The following is a 24,370-nucleotide window of genomic DNA, read 5'->3' as shown; positions in this document are numbered from 1 at the left end:
TCTATGGTACACTGTTGTTTTCCAGTGTACAAGGTGACTCCCCCACCCAACACACAATACACTTTAAAAAAAAAAAGAAGAAAAATCTTCATACAGATGCGTTGCATTTCCCATCTCTTTGTGTTCACATTCCACTCACTGTCAATTTAATCATCTACAGCCTCTGGTAGAGGTTACCTAGCAGAGTTACTGATTTGCAGATACATTGATAACACAGGAACAAAGCTGTCCTGATTTATCTTTTCACCTGTATTTGCAGAGCTGTTAAGCTGGTCAGTGGCAGACAGACACACTCTATGCAATCACAAGTAAGTCGCAGAGATATTGACTAATCCCATATTAAAGGAGACTGTTAAAAATCTATCCAGCCTGCATACAGCTTCTTTGATTTCTCCTTGTTGGACATACTTGTATTTACACTATACCTCTCTTGTCCTCACTCTTGGAGGGGGTGGGGGGATAAAAATGTGCCGATATATATACATGTCTATATCTCAGATGCCAAGCCTATGTTCACTACTCAGTGTATATTGAACAATCTTTGTTGTTATCTTGCACAGTTAAAATAAGAAATTTAAAAAAAAAAATACAAATAAAAATCTCTCCAGCCTACCAGTTGCTGTAAAATCGCTTATCGTTATCATTAGCAATTTGCATTTCCCTAAAGGAAATATTTCTCCAAGAAAAAAAAAAGAACGAAATGGCATATACCAAACCAAACAGACTGCAGGCACATACACATACTATTACTATTTTTTTTAATATATCATTTTTTCATTTTTGTTTTTTAAATATATATTTCTAGTTCTTTAGAAATGTCACCAGTGAGTGCCACCAGGTCCATTGGATAGGAAATGTTTAATTTGGTTTTAGCATAGCAGCTGCTACAAAGAATATTGCCCTTTTGGCTAAGTATTATGGGAAACATTGTCCTTTATCACTGCAGTGCCAACATCTATCCACTATTGACGACTTTTTACAGATCTTTCACCGATGGATATAGCCAAATCACTGTAGTGTTTCTGAGTACACTGCATGTCAATAGGCATTATGGGGCTATTATGTTGAAAATACTATGCATAATTCATACGCTGCTGGAGGAAACAGAGGCCTTTCTTCATAAATTGGCTTGTCTGGACTGGTGTTTTGATAAATGTAATGGAAGATATAAGCAATTAGGAAAAACCTTGAGTACCTACTCTCCATTTTTTTTTGTCTACAAATTCTCCTCTGTGTTTTTATACCACCGCCTGATGATATTGCTCTTTGTCTCTACTAACCTTTACTGCTGCGATTCAATAGCAATGTTTAACTCTCCCTCTCTCTCTCTCTTTCATTCTATTGTTCTAGTAAGTGTAATTGGGATTAACACTTCAAAAGATATGAGCTTTTAAGGAAATATTTTCATTATATTTCCCTTGTTTGTTTGTTTGTTTTTTTTTATTAAAAAGTCAACCTGATTGAAAAATGTACCAACACAATTCCTGTTTATATTTTTCAATATTCCATTATTAGGCTATATAATGACAATCCCTGTCAGAGCGTTAAACAAGTTTGATATACTTCCCTAATGCTAACTACAGAATACAATAGAGTTTTAAAAAAAATCTCTGTGGCATCAGCTACGTCGTAGAACTCTACTGCAGATATATAGCAACTTACATACCTGTATATACATGCCATGCAATTATTTGTGTGGCCAATGAAATGCCTAATTTCCCTATACCAGTGATTTCATTGAAGGGTGGGCTTATAAGTAAAATTTCATAATCTTGAATGTTAAGAAAGCACCTGTCATTAAGTTGGATAATGAAACATAACTTACATTCAGCTCATTACGGACTAAATAGACACTGTCCTGATATAACATTTATTAGTAGATTCTCGTTTGTAAATGTTTAAACCGTTAGACCTTACTATGCAAAAGCAAGAATATCCCATGTTCCAAATATTTAGAAATAAAGTTTTGTTTTTGTTTTTTTGTCCCTGTTAAAAGAGGCTACATCTTTAAAAACTGAAAAAAGTCTGTCCAATCATTGTGTGACTCTCAGTTTGGCGGCTAGGTGATGAATGATAACAATAAGTAACTATTCTGATATCTGCTGACCAAAGAACACATGATTTATACTCCTAGCTGCAGCAATGTAAAACAAGTAATGCAAGTATAATAGTGTCTGCATTATCTTTTAATATCCACATTAATATATTTTGTAGGTTTCTTAACTGAGATTTGATGTTTCAAATGGTCAAAGAGGGACACTTTAATTTTAGTGGTGTTATTGGGAGTGTGGTGAGGGGAATGGGCAGGGCTGGTTTGAGAAATTCAAGGTGCCTTACTAAGCATTTATGTAACTAAAATGTAATTTAGACAGCCACAATGTAACTTATTTACACAAACTGTTTTCTAAACCCATTTATTGTAGTTTAAGCACTTAAGAACAGGGACAATAGTACAAGTTCTGACCAAAACAAAACTTTGAATTTGACTATATGTCTGTTCAACCATAATTTACCTCTTTTATATTAAGTGCACCCAAACTTATTATATATTATTTTGTTCAGGAGAAATAGGGCTTTCATTTCACATCAAATATTTATATATGAAACATAACTAAATATGAATACAATCTAAAACAAAGGTTTGAGAAATTAAGAAATGTTGTTTTACAAGTTCTGTGTGGGATTTTAACTGTGTATGTCATAATACTGTTCGCTTTCTTCCTCGATAAATTACAGGTATTTTTTGCTGTGATGTCCCACAAGTACACCAATATCCCCCACATACAGGTTTCCTGGTGTTTTGGACAGTTACAAGGTCAAATAAGGAGCTTGTCCATATCTTTTTTAACACTTTGGAATTTGGCAGGTTGATTTGCTGGGCCTATGTTGTAATTGAGACCTTATGGCAACCCAGGACTGAAAAGTACCCACGTGATGGCATGTCATTTTTAAAAGTAGGCCCCCCAGAGTATCCCAAATGGGGTATTTTGAGTTGTTTGGTCTAGCCACTTTCTGGTGGCAAAGAGTAACATAAACAGAGTCATGCTGCGGTTAGGGGATCCAGAAATCAGAGTAGTCACTAAATCAAAACCAATAAGTAGGTGCAGGCAGCTGACATAGAGTAATCAGGAGAAGCCGTGGTCAGGAATCCAGAATAACATAACGAGTCTCATATAGAGTGTTCTGAAGTAGTAGTTTAACTCTGTATGGTACACTTTAAAACATTCAGATGCCCATAGGCAGGTAGAAATGGCCAGTAAGGGCAATAACACGTAGAGTCCCTCCTAACACCTTTTTAGTAGCAGACTCTACACTTTTTCTGGGGTGACTTTTTGTGTGATATAGGCGGGAATCTACTTTGGAAGTGTCTGTCACAGAGTCTTCGGACATCTTGACGTCAATGACGAGAGATTAGGGGGCTGGCAAAATAAAATATCAGACAAAAGCTTCAGGTTAAACTCCAAAAAAGTGTATTGCTTCTCTGTGGCTGCATTATTGTACAGTATTTAGTGATTATATACTGCAATCGGGACAAGGAAGGTGGCAACTTCTTTGTTGTATTCAACAATGCACTTTTGTTGTCTCGATTTGTGCATTGCTTCTACAGACTGACCCTGGCACTGTGCTTTCGTCATAAAGTGTTGATAACATGTACATGTAGTTTTTGCCTGTGCACCCTAGGGCCAGCACCTCATCATGGCGCAAAGCAGTTTTTGTGGTTTTTGCCAGTAATCAGTTTCTGGGAGAAACCTTTACGGTTCTTTTGCACTGTGGCACAGGCTGGGGTATAAATATATATTTTTATTTATTTATTTATTTTATTTTTTTAATTCTTTATTTTTGCTGTGCCAGAAATAACAAAACGTGTTTATGATGCCACAACTGCAATAACAAGCAAGGTAGTATCGTACAATATAAGACAGTTGCATGGCAAACAGAGTAAGTTAGCACACATTTTTTTTAGTTAGTAAAACAGTTAGGTCTAACGTGCCTAAGCAAATTACTGTATATAGATAGTCGGCAGATAGTGTATCTAAAACACAGATATTCTCAAGGTTAAAGATAGAGACATGCATATATCAACATGAATTTTAAACAGGAAAATTTCACAGGGAGGCCCCTGGCTAGTTGCATGTGGTAAGAAGTGTGCCAGGGGTGATACCAGAGATTAGGAAAAAGATGCTGGAGTGTAGTGTCACAGGAGTTCAAGGGTGTATGAGAGTTTTGTCACGAAGGTCATTATGCAGCCCTGGCACCTGTATCAGCCTATGCCGGATACTGGTATCGCATTGTCCTGCGGCTTTAAGAGGAATGGTGGTCCTCTGAGTCTCTGTGTGTGCCCACAGGTTGTTCCTTGTGACCAGATTGCGATTATTCCTGGCACCGCAGTTCGTTGATGGGTCTCCATGATGGGCTGCGGCACGACCCTCTTGGTAGCTTTCCTGCGCCGGATCGGTGAGCTCTTCGCGGTTCGCCGCCATGTTGGGGGCCTGCGTGCTGCTGGAGCCCCAGGCTGCTGCTTGGTGTGTATTTGCCGTGGTGTAGAGCCGCTACCCGGTTGTTTTAAGGGGGGGTGCTGCATCCTGCTCTCCACTCTCTGCCAGAAATCTTCAAAGATTTTGTCCAGTCTGGACAGGGCATCTTGCCTTTCCCCCATATTGCTGGGGATCCTCGTGGCAGCCGCCATCTTAGGTAAGTCGTCGGGTTGTGTGTGAGCCGGCATGGCTTCACCCCATGGTTCTGTGCTAACAGGGCAGCCTCCCAGGGGTGGACCGGGATCACCCCCACCGGTCCAGGGGGGGGGGGGGAAACGGGGCATACGTTTTCCAGTAAGTGCCGTTGTGAAGCCCCAGACCGGGAGATCGGCCGCTTCTCCCGTCCGGTGCAACCTAGGCCGCATGTTCTGAGACGTGCCACAGATGGGCTCACGTTGAATCTTTGGGCCCTGCAGTGTTACTCAGCTGGAACAAGTAGTAGGTGAGGCCCTGGATTCGACCCAAATCAAGCTGGGTTAAGCAAAAGTTTGCTTATTAGTCAGTATAGGAGATGAGTTCCCTCAATGCACGTCTCTCCTCCATGCCCGTCAGGCCCCGCCCCCATATTTTTTATTTATTTACTTTTTTAAAATAAATTTATAATGGTATAAATATGAATTAGCCGTATTCAGAAGAGGAAAAGATACTATACAATTCTGACCCTATAGAATCAAGGCATTCTGTCGGATCTCATTGACTGTCTTTTCCTGCATATATGCAAAATGCCCAGGTATACCCATGTGTGACGAAGTGCCCTTCGCCACTTGTGCCTGGAGAGGACTAATTACCAGCCTCTTGCCGTAGGACTATGGCCCCTGGAAGATTTTGCCCTTTAAATCTGTTATTTGGGCATAGTAGATTTTATTAGACTGGTTCTGGCCCTTTAAATGCTTTGACATACCAATGGGGTGCAGGCATCAGAAAAACATATCACAAGCATGCAAGACCACCTGTCTGAGCTACAAGAATCAGTGCCGCAAATCTATACACACCAAAGAGACATGACTGCACAGCTCACTGCTCTGGAGGAACGGCAAAGGCGCACTAACATAAAAATAAGGGGCATCCCTGCTGAAATCTCACCAAACGAATTACCACACTTCTCCAGACGCCTCCTGGCCACAATCTTGCCTCCAGCTACAGCAAAAAAACTAGCCACAGCAGAGATCTATCGTCTACCCTCATCCGCCAGGACACCCACAAACATTGCCCGAGACGTGATACTAAAGTGCCCAACAGTACAAGACAAAATACAGCTCATGGCGGCTCTCAAAGGGAAAACACCACTGGCTTTCGAAGGAACTACATTGACTTTTTTCCAGGACCTCACGAGAGCCACCCTCACCTGGAGAAAAACCTTCTCTTCGCTCACCAGTAGCTTGAAATCGGCGAGCATTGAATACAGGTGGGGGACCAACGGCTCACGGACAGTGAAACGGAACGGAACTCTACACACACTTACCTCAATGGAAGGCGCACCCGTGTTCCTAGAAACACTGGGTCTAGACATCCCGATCGCTGCTATCTCACCTCGGAGAACAACCACGGATAGATGGGACCCAGAACGCATCACTCCCTTTGTCCCACGGGCTGGGAGCTCCCAGAACACAGAACAGCGACCGCCTCTGGAGACCGGTTTGACGCAGGGCACCTAACCCTTTCAGCGGAGGCATATTCAGGAATTAATTAATCCTCGCAAATCCTACAACTACAATTTTATTTTATTTTATTTTTTCTCTTTATCTTTTATGTTTTCTCTGTTCGGGGTTGTTGTTTGTTTATGTTGGCCTGCCTATTTAACCTTTAAAGGCCTGCCTAATTAACCCCTTCAGGACGGAGTCAATAGTGCACGTTCTGATCAAAACAAAACGTAAACAAAAACTGGAATTTGCGCTATATGTCTGTTCACCCGTAGTTCCCCTCTTTCAAATTATATGCACCCACACTTATTATATATCATTTTGTTCAGGAGAAACAGGGCTTTAATCTATCATTGACTATTCATATATGGAACATCATTTATTATGAATAAAAGTAAAAAAAATGTGAGAAAATAAGATTTTTTTTTAAATTTGCATTTCCGTCTGACATTTTAACTGTGAATGTCATAATACTGTTAGGTTTTACTGCAAAAAAATGCACATATTTGTAATCAGCGATGTCTCATGAGTACAACAGTACCCCCCATTAACAGGTTTTATGTTGTTTTGGAAAGTTACAGGGTCAAATATAGAACATTACATTTTCAAATTGAAATTTGCCAGATTGGTAATGTTACCTTTGAGACGGTGTGGTAGCCCAGGAATGAGAATTACCCCCATAATGGCATACCATTTGAAAAAGTAGACAAGCCAAGGTATTGAAAGTGGGGTATGTTTAGTCTTTTTTAGTAGCCACTTAGTCACAAACACTGGCCAAAGTTAGCGTTCATATTTGTTTTTGTGTGAAAAAAGCAAAAAACGAATATTTGGCCAGTGTTTGTGACTAAGTGGCTACTAAGAAAGACTGGACATACCCCACTTGCAATACCTCGGGTTGTCTACTTTTGCAAATGGTATGCCATCATGGGGGTAATTCTCATTCCTGGGCTACCATACGCTCTCAAAGGCAACATAACCAATCTGGCAAATTTCAATGTGAAAAAAATGAAATGCAAGCCTTATGTGACTCTCTAACTTTCCAAAACACCATAAAACCTGTATATGGGGGGTACTGTTATTCTCGGGAGACTTCACTAAACACAAATATTAGTGTTTTAAAACAGTAAAACATATTACAACAATAATATAGTCCATAAAAGTGCCGTTCGTTTGTAAAAAATGCAAAAAACGTCACTTTTACTTAAAATATCATCGTTGTAATACAATTTACCAGTTTGAAACACGAATATTTGAGTTCAGCGAAGTCTCCCGAGTAAAACAGTACCCCCTATGTACAGGTTTTATGGAGTCTTGGAGAGTTACAGGGTCAAATATAGTGCTTGCAAATTAAATTCTCTGCACTTTCTCCCTGTGTTGTCAGGCATGTCAATCAAATTTTAATTAATCAAATCACATAATTACGTTAAAAGATTATTTAAATATACATGTAGAATTTTAATATATATGCATTTATAGGTATTTAAATTCTACGTGTATACTAATGTAATCTTTTATGTAATTATATGTATTTATCTATATATATATATTTGCGGTTATTTGTATTTTATATATATATAGATATATATAGAATGTCATTCTAAGTGTATTTTGTTACCGATATATATATATTAATAACAAAATACAGTTAGAATGAAATTACATATGCATATATAATTTATATTACATTTTGTTTCAATATTTTATTTATTTATTTTATTATTTTATTTATTTATTATTTTAATTATACGTATTTATATATAATATATATATGTACATCTATTATATATATAATATATATACATATTATATATATGTAACGTCATTCTAAGTGTATTTTAATATTAATATATATACTTATATTAATATTAAAATACACTTTGTATGACGTTACATATATATAATATGTATATATATTATATATATAATATATATACATATTATATATATATAAAAATATATTTAATTTATTTTTACACTTGTCTTTTATTTTTTTTTTATACTTCCCACCAGCAGGGGGACTGTCTGATATTTCAAACAGTCCCCCTGCTGGCATATCCACAGCCAGCTATAGAGGGCCATGTGATCGCTCTTTGAGAGCGATCACATGGCCCCCGGGGGCCTGATTTGCCGTGGGAGGGCTGCCTGGGCTGTGAGGCAGTCCTCCCGAAGCGGATCGCGGCGGAGGTAAGTATAACTTACCTCCTGGGGCTGCAAGCCGTTACGGCGTGCTATGCCGTCATAACGGCGTTAAAGCCCACTTAACCCGTGACGGCATAGCACGCCGTAACGGCGTTAAGGGGTTAACCTTCAATAATATATAGACTGCCTTAATGTTATTGAGTGCTATTTTGGTTCTTATAGACATAAGGGAGTAAGCAGGTATTAACCCTAATTTATAATTAATTAAAAATATGATTTAGGAGGGGAGAAAGAGGAATAATTAGTTGTGCATGCAGTGTACATATTCATTTTCCTCCTTTTGAAAGAACAGACTTAAAGCAAATTTTGGAAAAAAAAATAAATAACTTTAATTTACTATGTAAACACATGCCATGTATTCTAATCAGACCTCCTGTCTTTTTGAAAAAGATATACAAATAATTGGAAATGTGTAAATCCAATAATTTTAGGTATTTCTGAACACTGTACAATGAACCGTTATTTTTTCATAAGTGCACAGGTATGTGCTAGTAGTTCCTCCCATTTGATCTATACATCAAAATCAGATAGTCTATTTGACCCTTAGAGTGTCCCTTTAAATAAATTAACTTGGTGGAAAAATATTGAGAAACTATACAACAATAATAAGAAACTGAATGCTAAATGCATGAATGTAGGCTGTATCTCGGTGCCATTTTCTTTGCTATTTACTTCTATTGCCTCTTAATTTATTTTGCATTTAATGTGTTTTTAAATTAAGTAAGTAAGAAAGGGTATCATTCATTTTCCAAACTATTTGTATTTGTGCCTTTGCTGTTGTAGGTAATGTAATAAAGAATAACACTTCAAAAAAAAAAATGCTTTGACAAAGGATATGCAGTTTTGCTATGCACTTCTGATGCAGAGTGTGAAGAAAACCCCTGTTTTTTGGGCTTAGTTTGACTGTTTTATTCCCCCCCCCCTCCCTCCCTTCTTAGAACACCAGTGTAAACCCTTAATAACTGTCAAATATTCAAACACTGTCTGTCTTTAACTGTCATTTTGTTTTCCTCTGAGGAGGAGTTGTTTTGCTGCATGAGTGCTGTTGCTTTGTGTGCTCATTAAACAGACCTGCTTGACCCTTTCTTGAAGCCTCGTCTCATGCTTGGGGGGATGGGATAAGTCTGCAGTGCTGATGGTGTCAGTTGGAGTGCTTGGAGTCTTCGGCAAGCACTAGGAGCATCGATTGGCGGAGGTACTCAGTCGGAGTGCTAGCAGATCCGTCAGATTTTGGTGGCCGAGGTGGAATGGCGGTGTCATGTCTTTACTACCGGTATTACATTGTCTCTTCAGGGTTGACAGAGCTTAGCCACACCCCCTTCTCTGACGCGGTCTCCCCACGCTACATAATGAGACCGCGCCAGATTCAAGACGCTGGATTATTGAAAAGCGTTACCGCGAAATCAAACCGGCTAGCAAGATTCCTCTAAACCTTTTTTTGTGCACCGAACCCGGACTGGAAAACTATCGAACCTCCTTCTCCCCTCCTCGACCACGGCTAGTAACTGGACCTTCCTCATCCTGCTTAACAACTTCCCTCCCCGGAGGAGAACTTAGGGAAACCTGATCTTTCACCATTGAAAGCTAAGTCATATTTTGAATCCGTAATAGGAGATTACCTGCTCTCAAGCCTGCTAATCGTTCCTGCTGCAGCCTGCTCTCAAGTCTGCTAATCATTCCTGCTACAGCCTACTCTCAAGCCTGCTTACCTCGAACTCCAAAACTAATCATTCCTGCTGCAACTTCATTTCTTATTTTGCTCCGTTTCCATGAACTTGCAAACTCCTATGTGCTATACTGCATGCATACCAGAAGCTGCTTACTCCGTTTAAACAAACAGCTAAGTAAACATAGCCCGCATCCGCCCCTTTCTTGCACCAGATACTACCAAGGAGCTTGTCCATGCTCTAGTAATTTCCCGCATGGATTACTGTAACCCTCTCCTGATTGGTCTTCCCAAAAGCCGTACTGCACCCCTACAGTCCGTAATGAACGCTGCTGCTAGACTGATTTTCCTCTCTAGTCGTTTCTCTCACACCTCACCCCTCTGCCAGTCCTTACATTGGCTTCCTGTATGCTATAGGAGTCAATTCAAGGTACTTACTCACACCTATAAAGCACTGAACAACTCTAGCCCCTCTTATTTCTCCTCACAGATCCATAGGTATGTCCCTTCTCGGTCTCTCCGCTCTGCCCGTGACCACCTCCTGTCCGTTGTCCGCATTCGTATGGCCAACTCACGCTTGCAGGACTTCTCGCGGGCGGCTCCCTTCCTATGGAATAGCCTGCCTACCGCCATCAGACTCTCCCCTAGTCTTGCATCTTTTAAGAAGTGCCTTAAAACCCATCTCTTTAGGAAAGCTTATGGCCTCCAAGACTAACCAATACCTCACATACCTGTCTCTTGCCCTCTCCTAAAGGGCAGTCCACCTTATTTGATTACAAATTCCTGTCCTAATGTGTTTTACACCCCACCTCCTATAGAATGTAAGCTCGATCGAGCAGGGTCCTCTTCAACCTATTGTTCCTGTAAGTGTTTTTGTAATTGTCCTATTTATAGTTAAATCCCCTTCTTAATATTGTAAAGCGCTACGGAATCTGTTGGCGCCATATAAATTGCAATAATAATAATAATAAAAAAGATACAGTACCTGTGTTATACGTAATTAAAGATACAGTACCAGTGTTATCCTCTAGTATCCTAGTAATCAATCCAGGTCCTAAGAGATCTGCAGTTGTTTTCCATTTAAATACATGTAAGCATTACAGAATAATCCAGCCTTTGTAATGGATCCAGCAGATTTCGATTCTAAATTTACTATGTTGAATCAAAGAGTCGATACACTTGCCCAAGGCATGCAAGACCTCCAGGTTACAAATGAACGGATTCTTACTTATGTAAGAGACTTACAAACACATACTCCTCATACTGTTCTGCACTCAGCTAGCGATCCTGCTGTCTGTAATCCCGAAAAGTTTTCTGGAGATCGATCCAAATACAGGGAGTTTCTTAATTCCTGCAAATTATTGATTGCTTTAAAACCTAGATCTTATCCCACTGAAAGATCTAAGGTTTGTTCAGTTATCTCCTTTCTAAGAGGTGAACCTATGGCCTGGACCCATTCCTTTTTGGAAAATGATGACCCCATCTTATGGCTTAATTTTGAAGCCATGTCTCTTCTTTATGAAGATCCCAACAAACAATCTACAGCTGATTTAACCATTAGAACCTTACATCAAAAACATAGACCCGTCGAAGACTACATTGCTGAATTTAAAAGATGGGCAATAGAAACTCAATGGAATGACATAACCCTACGCAACCAGTTCCGAATTGGGTTATCCGAAGCAGTAAAAGATGAACTTTCTAGAACTGAACTCCCTACTACATTAAATGCTCTGATTCAACTGTCAATCAGCATTGACAGAAGACTTAGAGAAAGAAAGGCCGAAAAAGCTATCTCGAGTTCATTATGGAAAAAAACATTCAGTCCTTCAAAAACGCCTGAAAAACCATCATTACAAACAGAACCTATGGAAATAGGGGTAATAAGAAGTCCTCTCACTCTAGAAGAGAAAACCAGAAGACGACTACTAAACCTCTGCATGTATTGTGCCTCACAAGATCATGTGATCCCAGAATGCCCCTTATTGAAACGTCCAAAAGGCGGTAAGCATGCTTATACCACTTCTATACTAAGTGCACTTCCCTCCAAATCAACCACTCAATTCTCCTCTATTTCTCTCATATTACAGTGGGACAAAAAAAGAATTACGACTGAAGCCATTATTGATTCTGGTGCAAACGGGGTGTTCATCGATTCCTCCTTTGTAACAAAAAATAAAATTCCTTGTGTTCGCAAAAGCACTTCTGTTTCTGTCAGAGTGATTGACGGCTCCCTCATATCCTCGGGCCCTATACTAAATGAAACCATTCCTTTAAGAGTGACCACTAGCAATACTCATACCGAATATCTTATATTTGATGTTATCTCATAACCTCTTTATCCGGTTATACTGGGGATCAACTGGTTAAGGAACCACAACCCACAAATTACTTGGTCTCCCTTCTCTCTCACCTTTAGTTCTGCTTATTGTAAAGAAACATGCCTACAACATATTCCAATCTTTCAGGTTATTGAAGAACCAATTATACCTTCCTGTTATTCTGAGTTCTCAGACGTATTCAGTAAAAAGGAAGCTGAGACACTCCAACCTCATCGTCCCTATGATTGTCCAATAGACCTCATACCTGGTGCCCCCATCCCTTTTGGGCACATCTATCCTCTCTCTGAATCAGAACTAAAAATCCTCAAGGAATACTTGGATGAAAACCTCCGTAAAGGGTTCATTAGACCTTCCAGCTCACCTGCTGCTTCCAGTATGTTTTTTGTGAGAAATAAAGACCAGACTATACGTCCCATCATAGATTACAGAGCTTTAAACAAAATAACAGTTAAAAATCGTTACCCTCTTCCCCTGATAAATGAATTGATTGAACGGTTAAAAACAGCTACCATCTACACCAAGCTTGACCTCCGTGGGGCATATAACCTTATTAGAATCAAGGCTAACGATGAATGGAAAACTGCCTTCCGGACCAGATATGGCCTTTACGAGTATCTTGTGATGCCTTTCGGCCTCTGCAACGCCCCCGCAACCTTTCAACACTTTATAAATGACATCTTCAGGGATCTTCTAGATGTTTGTGTTATCATTTATTTAGATGACATTCTTATATATTCTAACTGTCCTGAATAACACAAAAAACACGTGAGATGGGTGTTATCCAGACTCAGAACTCACAAATTATACGCTAAACCAGAAAAATGTATTTTCAACGTTAATGAAATTACCTTTTTAGGATACGTTATTACACCTCATTCGATAAGCATGGATAGTTCCAAAATCAACTGTATCCTCAACTGGCCCATTCCTTCTAACGTAAAAGAATTACAACGTTTTCTGGGGTTTGCCAACTTCTATAGAAAATTTATTAAAAATTACTCCAACGTAGCTCATTCACTTAATCTACTTAACAGCAAAAAGCACTTGGAATGAAAAAGCTCAAGAAGCCTTCGATGAATTAAAAAGAAGATTTACAACTGCTCCTATTCTTCAACTTCCAAAACCCACATTTCTCTATGTCCTGGAAACAGATGCTTCAGAGACAGCCATTGGAGCTGTCCTCTCTCAACACAAAACACCTCAAGATCCTCTTCATCCAGTTGCCTTCTTCTCACGATCCATGTCTCCTGCTGAGAAAAACTACCCTATAGGAGAAGAGAATTACTGAGTATAAAAGCAGCATTAGAAACCTGGCGACATCTTCTTGAAGGAACACAAACTCCTATAATGGTATATACTGACCACAAAAACCTTGAATATCTTCACTCCAACAAGACTCTCTCTGCTAGGCAAGTAAGATGGAATCTTTTCTTCTCTCGGTTTAATTTTCAAATTGTTTTTAGACCCGGATCCAGAAACAAAAAGGCGGATGCCCTTTCCAGAATTCACCAAGATCTTGAATTGAGAGATCCTCCTGTAACTGGAACTCCTCCTCATACAGTCATTGGAATCCTAACGTCCCTTATAGATGACATAAAAGGTCTAAGCAAAGATGCTCTTGAACTTCCCAAGTCAACCAAGCTATCAAAGAAAAATGGTCTCTATTATTTCAATAACAGGATTTACATTCCTCCCATAGTCAGAAATAAAGTACTCAAATTAATTCATGATTCTCCTTTGGCTGGTCATCCTGGAATAAAAAAGACCCTAGAATTATCCAAGAGATACTATTGGTGGCCTCGCCAGGACAACACCATCGAATCCTATGTCAAAACTTGTTCAACCTGCCAAAGATCCAAATCTGAACATCATCACCCATTTGGTCAATTATTGAATCTACCGATTCCGGAAAGGCCTTGGCAATCCATTTCTATGGACTTCTTGGTAGAACTCCCCCCTTCTCAACATCATACCACCATTTTAGTAGTAGTGGACCGCTTCACGAAAATGTCCCATTTTATCCCCTTGAAGAAATTACCCTCATCATCTGAACTTTCAAAAATATTCCTCGATAATATAGTGAAACTTCATGGACTTCCTGATGAAATCATATCAGATCGAGGAACCCAGTTCACCTCCAAATTCTGAAACGCATTGTGTTCTTCTCTTCATATTCAACGCAAACTATCTTCAGCTTATCATCCCCAAACCAATGGGCAAACTGAAAGAGTTAACCAATGCTTAGAGCAATATTTACGATGTTATTGTTCCCACCTACAAGATGATTGGATCACATGGTTGCCTATGGCCGAATTTGCATACAACTCAGTTCATACCAGTAGTAAAATGACTCCCTTCTTCTCAAATTATGGGTTTCATCCCTCTTCGTTTCCCACTCATACCATTCCTTCATCTAACCCCACCGTTTCAAATCAAATTTCTTACATGTCTTCCCTGTTTCTTAAATTGCATGAAAATCTTAAACTCGCATCGTCTAATCAAAATAAGTTTTTTGATACTAAGAGGCAACCTCCTCCAGCTTATAAAATTGGTGATCTTGTCTGGCTCTCCTCAAAAAACATGTCCACCAACCGTCCTTCAAAGAAACTAAGTTCTCTCTTTCTTGGTCCTTTTCGAATATTGTGAATCATCAACCGTAACGTGAAATTGAAGCTTCCACCTACTTTGAAACTTCACCCTGTCTTCCATGTTTCCTTGCTCAAACCTCATCTTCCTGACCCTTTCCATAGAGATGCACTTACTACTCCTGATCCTATTTTGGTACAAGGTGAAGAGGAATACGAGATCCAAAAGATTCTGGATTCGCGGATCGATCGTGGCTCCCTGCAGTACCTCATTAGGTGGAAAGGTTACGGAATTGATGAGGACACTTGGGAAAACTCCTCTATGATCCATGCAAACAGGTTAATTACCGCATTCCACAAACGCTATCCGTCTAAACCATGTTGATAGCACCCTGTGGGTGCTCCTTACAGGGAGGGTACTGTCATGTCTTAACTACCAGTATTACATTGTCTCTTCCGGGTTAACGGAGCTTAGCCACACCCCCTTCTCTGACGCGGTCTCCCCACGCTACATAATGAGACCGCGCCAGATTCAAGACGCGGGATTATTGAAAAGCGTTACCGCAAAATCAAACCGGCTAGCAAGATTCCTCTAAACCTTTTTTTGTGCACCGAACACGGACTGGAAAACTATCGAACCTCCTTCTCCTCTCCTCGACCACGGCTAGTAACTGGACCTTCCTCATCCTGCTTAACAACTTCCCTCCCCGGAGGAGAACTGTCATGCCTTAACTACCGGTAATTCCTTGTCTCTTCTGGGTTGACGGAGCTTAGCCACACCCCCTTCTCTGACGCGGTCTCCCCACGCTACAGAATGCGACCGCGCCAGATACAAGACGCTGGATTATTGAACAGCGTTACCGCAAAATCAAACCGGCTAAAGATTCTCTGCAACCTCTACTTGTGAACCGACCCGGACTGGAAATCTACATATCCTCCTTCTCCTTTCCTCGACCACGGCTAGTATCTGGACCTTCCTCATCCTGTCTGAGAAACTTCCCTCCCCGGAGGAGAACTCCGGAACCTGATTTTTCACCCTTTGAAGCTAAGTCAAATTCTATATCTGTAATAGGAGCTTTTCTGCTCTCAAGCCCGATAAGCATCCCTGCTACAGCCTGCTCCAAAGTCCGCTAAGCATTCATGCTACAGCCTGCTCTCAGGCCTGCTATCTTTAACTCCAAAACGAATCACTCCTACTCAACTTCATTTCTAAACTCCTGTGTTTCCATAAAACTTGCAACTCCAGTGTGCCAGATTGCATGTATGTCAGAAGCTGCTTGCTCCGTTTAAACAAACAGCGAAGTAATTAAAGAAACAGTACCTGTATTATCCATAATTGAATACTCAGTTCCTATTCTATTTTCTAAGTATCCTATTCAACAATCTAAGTCCTAAGAAATCTGCAGTTGTGCTCCATATCAATATATGTAAGCGTTACAAGAACTTGGGGAAACCTGATCTTTCACCATTGAAAGCTAAGTCATATTTTGAATCCGTAATAGGAGATTACCTGCTCTCAAGCCTGCTAATCGTTCCTGCTGCAGCCTGCTCTCAAGTCTGCTAATCATTCCTGCTACAGCCTGCTCTCAAGCCTGCTTACCTCGAACTCCAAAACTAATCATTCCTGCTGCAACTTCATTTCTTATTTTGCTCCGTTTCCATGAACTTGCAAACTCCTATGTGCTATACTGCATGCATACCAGAAGCTGCTTACTCCGTTTAAACAAACAGCTAAGTAATTAAAGATATAGTACCTGTGTTATACGTAATTAAAGATACAGTACCAGTGTTATCCTCTAGTATCCTAGTAATCAATCCAAGTCCTAAGAGATCTGCAGTTGTTTTCCATTTAAATACATGTAAGCATTACAGGCGGCCTAGTGTGAGGAGAAGCAGCCCAGAGACACTGGTAGCATTACGGAGCTACATGTGAGGGCGACGCTAGCACTCGTGCAGCACCCCTGTCTACAGCGAAAACCAAGGCGTGGATCAGAGCGCTAGTGGCCCAGAGTGGGGCCGAGCGAACATGACTTATTGCTATGAGGGCGACGCTTACATCATGGAGGTAAAGAGGCGGCTAGTCGAGTATGGCCCAGACCCTTCGGAAGAGGTGATCGTCCGTATCATGCAAGAGTTGGATGAGGAGAACCAAGCAGCACGGGAATGTGAGTTCAGATTGTGGAGACTGGGGCTCGGGACAACCGGTCTCTCTCCCCAGCAGCAGACCGAGTCACAGGGAGAGGAGAGCAGCAACCTCCCTCCCCAGCGGCAGTGCACCGTGCAGAGGGAAGAGACAACCGGTCTCCTTCCCCAGCAGCCACAAGAGGTACCCGAAGTAAGGGTCCTCATAGACTGGTCCTGTGAGGAACCCCAACAGTCATAGCTAAAACGGACTGCGGGAAGCGATCAAAGATCGCTCCCGCTGGTATAACCCTGTAACTATCTGCCAGACATCCCAGGCAGATAGTAACAGCCAATTGCGGCGTGTGAGCGATCCGCAATCGCCCACAATTGGCTGCTGTCAAAGTGGGTGTTACAAACACTCACTTTGACAGTGATCTCTGCCCCTCTCTCCTCTGTAGCGTTTTGTGAGGCGAGAGAGACAGAGATTGTGATAGTTTGTTGCAGCAGTGTTCAGTGACCATCAGAAAGTATCAGTATTTTATTTTAAAATCTTTTAATCCCTTTCCTGACAGATCTGTTACAGCAGTGCATTTGTACTGTCTGTCTGTATTTTTATTTTTTTTTGCCCTTAACCCCTTAAGGACACATGACATGTGTGACATGTCATGATTCCCTTTTATTCCAGAAGTTTGGTCCTTAAGGGGTTAAAGGGTTACATTTGTTTTAAAAATCTGTGTCTTGGTCTGTTTTGGTCTGTCTTAGTCAGTCAGTTCCCTTCCCCCAAATCTCCATTCGATTTTTGTGACAGGAGTTAGTTTAGGGATTGCTGTTTAGTCTGTTTTAGTAAAAGAAAAAAAAAGTGTTTGTAATTTGTTTAAGTCGTGTGTAAAACATGCAGCGTATGTATAACTTGCAGGAGGCATATGCCTTCTTGGCGTCAGACTCTGACGCCACTGACACTGCGTCAGATTTTGACCCAGGTCAGTTTTCTGACACGTCTAGTCAAGACGACATGTCATCTGTGTGTGAGCCGGCTGAAGAAAGAAGCTGTGCTTCCTCCTCTACGCCAAATGTGGAGGAGGACTGGGTACCTCCACAGTTAGCCGAGCCCAACGTCCCCCCTTTTAGTGCCAACGCAGGCATTAATGTTAATGTGGATGGCTTCTCCCCAATGCAGTATGTAGAACTATTTTTAGGGGATACCATCTGGGAGGAGATTGCTTCCCAGACTAACTTGTATGCTACCCAATTTATTGATAACAATCCAGGTAGCTATACAGTCAGGGAGCATGACTGGCACCCCACAGACGCCCCAGAGCTTAAACAATTCTGGGCTCTTACAATGCTCATGGGGATTATAAAGAAGCCATCAATTCGCTCATACTGGAACACCAACCGAATAATGTCTAGTCCAGTATTCTCCCAAACCATGCCTAGACTTGGTTACTGCTGAGATTTTTACATTTCAGTGACCCTCTGTCACCCTAGAGATCACCCCCAATACGATAGGCTTCATAAAATACGCCCACTGGTAGACCATTTTCAGAACAAATTTTCGGATGTTTATATCCCCCAACAAAATGTATCCATAGATGAATCGCTAATGAAATGCAAAGGGAGATTAGGGTTCAGGCAATACATCCCCTCAAAGCGCTCTAGGTATGGCATAAAACTGTACAAACTGTGCGAGAGCGAAAGTGGATACACGTTTGCTTTTCGTGTATATGAGGGGAAAGATGGTCAACTGGACCCTCCTGGCTGTCCTGACTCCCTGGGGACAAGTGGGAAACTTGTATGGGACCTACTAAACCCCTTGTTTAATAAAGGTTACCACCTTTATGTGGATAATTTTTATAGTAGTGTCCATCTGTTTAAAACACTTTATGGTTTACAGACACTGGCCTGCGGCACTGCCAGAAAAAATTCCAAAGACTTTCCACAATGTCTCATAGAGGCAAAATTAAAAAAAGGCGAATGTAAAGCACTTTGCAAACCTGAAGTGCTTGCACTAAAATTTAGGGACAGGAAGGATGTCAACATGCTAACCACCATCCATGACGAACGCATGTCAGACGTCTCTGTCCGGGGCAGAGTAGAGTCCAAACCGGTTTGCATCAGGGTGTATAATAAGTACATGGGGGTGTTGATTTGGCTGATCAGCTGATGCAGCCATATCTTATTTTACGGAAAACAAAAGCATGGTATAAAAAGGTGGCTATCTATCTGATGCAAATAGCAACCCACAACTCATTTTTGCTTTTTTTTAAAAAAAAGTAATCCAGGGAAAAGCATCTTTCTCCAATTTCAGTTGAAAATAATTTATTTAACAATTTATGGCATTTTATTTTTAAGTTTCCGCCAACTGCGAGGAGAAAAAAAAAACAGAAACGTTGCCGGGTCTGTTTTAAAAGCAGGAAAAGGACAGACACCCCTTTTCACTGTCCTGTTTGCCCTTCGAAACCAGGACTGTGTGTAGGAACATGTTTCAAGCTGTACCATACAGAACAGTTGTAAGAAGTGTTCCTGAATTTTTATTTTATTTTTTGTTTCTTTGGAAAGCAGCCATTTTTTGTTAGTCAGTTTCCTTCCCCCAAATCTCCAGTTAGATTCTATTTGCAGCAGTCAGTTTAAAGATTGCTGCTAAATGTACATTTGCTACCTGCACATTTGGTCTAACAAGTTTTCTGGCAGTAACACATAACCAGCTGGCCAAAACCAGATGACGTGTGCATAAAAACCAGAATTTTAAAATTACCACTACACTTTCTCTGTTTTTTGGGGGGAAGAAGTAAAAACACCCCATCTTCTATAACCTTTGATGTCTACTTTATAAAAATATATACTATATATACTTTCATGATGGTAACATTAACTCGGGGGTGCAAAAATATGTCAAACTGAAGATAGACCAAGCATACCTATATATCAAGTTGAAAAATTGTCATGTACAAGTTCTGATTGTTGCCTTTTGGCCCCCAAACAACCCAGCAACGCTATACATGGGGGGTATCACTGTAATCGGGAGATTACGCTGAACATATTGGGTTGTTGTTTGGCAATGACACATAACAGGATCTGTTAATTCATGCCCAAAGTACAATGTGTGTGACAAAGAAACAAAAAAAGATTACTACCCAAAAGTTTGACAAAGGCTGGTGGTAGAATTCAGTGCATGAAAAGTGTTAAAATACCACCATTTAAAATAGGTTTGATGGGGGTAAAATACACTGGCTCAAATGGGATATGGGTTGATTACATTTCAAAATTCCAAGTTGGGAAACTGATAAGCGCACCTGCCAAACGCGCACCTGTTCTTTTAGCCCCCAAAGAACCCGACAGGCCTATGCATGGGTGGTATCACTGTACTCAGGAAATCGTGCTGAACACATATTGGGGTGTTGTTTGGCAGTGACACATAACAGGATCTGTTAATTCATGCCTAAAGTACAATGTGTGTGAAAAAAGCTGAAAAAAATGTACTACCTCAATGTTTGACAAAGCCTGGTGGTAGAATTAGTGCATGTAAATTGTTAAAATACCACCATGTGAAATACCCTAGGGTGTCTACTTTTCAAAAAATATATGGTTTGATGGGGGTAAAATACATTGGCCGGCTTCAAAAATGTCCCAAATAGGACATGCATGCAGGTTGACTACAGGTCAAAATTCCAAGCTGGGAAACTGATATGCGTGCCTGCCAAATGTGGCCTTTTAGCCCCCAAACAACCCGACACCTATACATGGGGGGGTATCCCTGTACTCGAGAGATGTTGCTGAACACATATTGGGGTTTTGTTTGGCAGTGACACATAACAGGATCTGTTAATTCATGCCTAAAGTACAATGTGTGTGAAAAAAACAGAAAAAATATTACTAACTCAATGTTTGACAAAGCCTGGTGGTAGAATTAGTGCATGGAAATTGTTAAAATACCACCATGTGAAATACCCTAGGGTGTCTACTTTTCAAAAATGTATGGTTTGATGGGGGTAAAATACATTGGCCGGCGTCAAAAACGTCCCAAATAGGACATGCATGCAGGTTGACTACATGTCAAAATTCCAAGCTGGGAAACTGATGCGCATCTGCCAAATGTGGCCTTTTAGTACCCTGGGATGTCTTCTTTAAGAAATGGTATGGCTTTATGGGGTATTTGGATTATATAGCCTGGTAAAATATTCTAAAATAGGACATGGGCACAGCGTAAAAATGTAAAGTTTGAAAAAAATTGGAATGGCTGTGTCCAAAATGTGCCCCTCCGATGTCCACATATACCTGGCAGAGGTACATACGGGGGTATTTTTGTACTCCGCCGACATAGCTGAGCAACATATGAAGTATTATACAGTGGTAGCACACATAAGGTTTGCAAAATATACTGTGCAAACTCACTTTGTGTGTCAAAAAGGCAGAAAAAACGCTTATTACCACTACACCTGGTACAAGCTAGCGGAAAAATGATCCCACGCTAAGGTTCAAAATATGCCTTTAGAAATACCCTGGGGTGTCTACTTTAAGAAATGGTAGGCCTTTGTGGGGTAGTTTGAATTTAAAACCTGCGAAAATGCTTGGAAATTGCACATAGGCCCAGCGTCAAAATTCAAAGTTCGGTCAAAACTAATATGGCTTGGTCTCCTATATGACACTGTAGCTTCACAAAATAGTGCCAAAGACATTCATTGGGGGTGTCTTTTTACGCAGAAGACTTAGCTGAGCATAATTTGGGGATTTTGAACTTAGTGGCACATATGAAATATACAAAATGCCCAGCAAAAATGCAATCCGTATATAACAAATGCCCCACAGAGAATACTTGACTGGCACACCCACTCGGGCAACAAACAGTGGATAACGCTGGATAAGGAACACCTACACCCAACTCTGATAGCATTGATCTGGAATGCGGGACGCTCAACACCATCAACCCTAGACCCTGACTCTCTGGTAACACACACACTGAGGGTATGGGACAAAATTAGGGGAGCGCCCCAAGTATCCCCAACGCCAAGCCCACTAACCCAACTCCAGCACAACCCCAAAATAGGAGGGGGAATACCACCACAGATCTGGGAATTTATACACAGAGGAAACCACATTCCTATACGTAAGGCGCTACACAACGCGGACATAAAACCACTGCGAGACATGACAGAGGGCCACACGCCGACGAACCTACAAACGTTCCACTACGCACAACTTAAACACTTCTACCAGACACTCCCGGATAGAGAAGCAATCCACCGAGACCCAACGTGGTTCGAAGGCCTCTGCGAAAACACAACAAACCTAGACAAAGCCATATCCCTTCTCTACCAGCACCTACTAGTCGGACACCTTGAAACCAAAAACACTTATAGACGACAATGGGAACGTATGCTCGACAACACCTTCACTGACACCCAATGGGAAAAAATACTTATCTTACACCACAAATGCTCGTCCAGCTCCAAACATCAGGAGACCAATTACAAATTACTAGCAATGTGGTACAAAACTCCAGATAGTCTGCATAGAATCTTCCCGTCAACGCCCAACACATGTTGGAGGTGCGGCTCGGAACGAGGAACATTAACGGCGTGGGACTGCCCCCAGATCACGCCATTCTGGGACGCGGTCCGACAAATAACCAAAGAGATACTGGGGGACGCAGGGGAATTCAATAGGGATCTGGCCTTATTGCACTCCACGTCACTCCCTATCGGGGCATACCGAAGATCTATTCTCAGACACTTCCTGAATGCCGCCAAAGCACTAATCCCACAACATTGGAAATCGACCGTGATCACCACGACGGCACAGTGGATGGACAAGGTGGACGAAATATACACTGCGGAAAGGATACAGGCATCCCTATTGGGGACTGAGGAGAAACACGTGGACAGGTGGGGACCATGGATAGTTTACGTGGCGGGACGAACGGCGGGAGCGAGGAGCGCCACGCGGGTGTGAGCGGGGGGCGGGGTCGCGCATCCGTCTGGTGGGGGCCCCTGTCCGCCCGCGGTGGGCGCGCGCCCGTGGGAGGGGTCCACCGGAGCAGCCGAGCGGGGGATGGTCCGAGGTCAAACAAACCCAACCCTCTATTCCCCTTCTCTCGTACCTCTATCTTCTTCTTCTCCCTCCCCTCTCCTTCCTCTCTCTTCTTCCTCCCCAATCCTTAAGCCACCAACCTCTCTCCCGCCATAATGGCCACATAATTCAAAACACCTATAGTACACCACATTAGAAATAAAACCAATTAAACCTCTGAAGCAGGGCCGGACTGGGGATACAAAGCAGCCCTGGATAAAAAAATTATGCCAGCCCCATAAGTCACTGCGCCATATATTGTCGCGTGTAACATGTAAGGCTATGTCTTGCCACGACAGATGATTGAGTAATATATATATGCATGTCCCTACAGGCTTTTCAACGTAAACACTGACTTTTCAGAGAAAAGGCAGTGTTTACATTGCTTCAAAGTGACACCGCTAGTGACAGTCACTCAGACGGTCACTAGAGGTGCTTCCTGTGTCAGTGCACGTACATTCAGGGCCTCCACCCTCTGCAGGTGCTGAACATTCCCCATAGAGATACATTGATTCAATGAATCTCTATGAGGAGAGGCTGATTGGTGTAACGTTTTGCAGCCAATCCAATGGCAAAGCATTGGATTGGCTGAGATCATCAAGCTTGATGATCTCAGCCATAGAGGCAGGGCCAGTCGAGGGGAGACCAGCTCGCTGCGTGGGGAAAAAAAAGGTGAGTAAAAACACTATTTTTAAACACACATATACAGCATGACAGACACAGAAACACACATATACCATGACACACACCCCATGACAGAGACACACACACACACACCATACAGACAGACACCATGACACAGACAGACACACATATACCATGACACACACACCATGACACAGACAGACACACACACCATACAGACAGACACACACACACCATGACACAGACAGACACACACACCATGACACAGACAGACACACACACCATACAGACAGACACACACACACCATGACACAGACAGACACACACACCATGACACAGACAGACACACACACCATACAGACAGACACACACACACCATGACACAGACAGACACACACACCATGACACAGACAGACACACACACCATGACGGACAGACACACACACACCCCATGACGGACAGACACACACACACACCATGACGGACAGACACACACACACACACACCATACAGACAGACACCATAACACAGACAGACAGCAAAAGCATATGTGAGGAAGGCTGAACTT

The 24,370-nt window shown here is 41.6% G+C and overlaps 1 protein-coding gene across 1 annotated transcript in view; it reads left to right on the top strand.

Annotated features, from left to right (window-relative positions):
- The first annotated feature begins 220 nt into the window (after positions 1–220).
- The window catches only part of CERS3 (ceramide synthase 3), a 130,791-nt gene continuing 106,641 nt past the window's right edge, over positions 221–24,370 (top strand). The window contains exon 1 of the mRNA XM_063448831.1: positions 221–308. The gene's annotated coding sequence lies outside the window, so the exon portion shown is untranslated. The remainder of the gene's footprint in view (positions 309–24,370) is intronic.

This window comes from Pelobates fuscus, chromosome 3, assembly GCF_036172605.1.
Source record: "Pelobates fuscus isolate aPelFus1 chromosome 3, aPelFus1.pri, whole genome shotgun sequence".
Taxonomy (NCBI): Eukaryota; Metazoa; Chordata; class Amphibia; order Anura; family Pelobatidae; genus Pelobates; species Pelobates fuscus.
The sequence above is the reverse complement of the archived record's forward strand: the minus strand, read 5'-3'. Positions and strand labels throughout refer to the sequence as shown.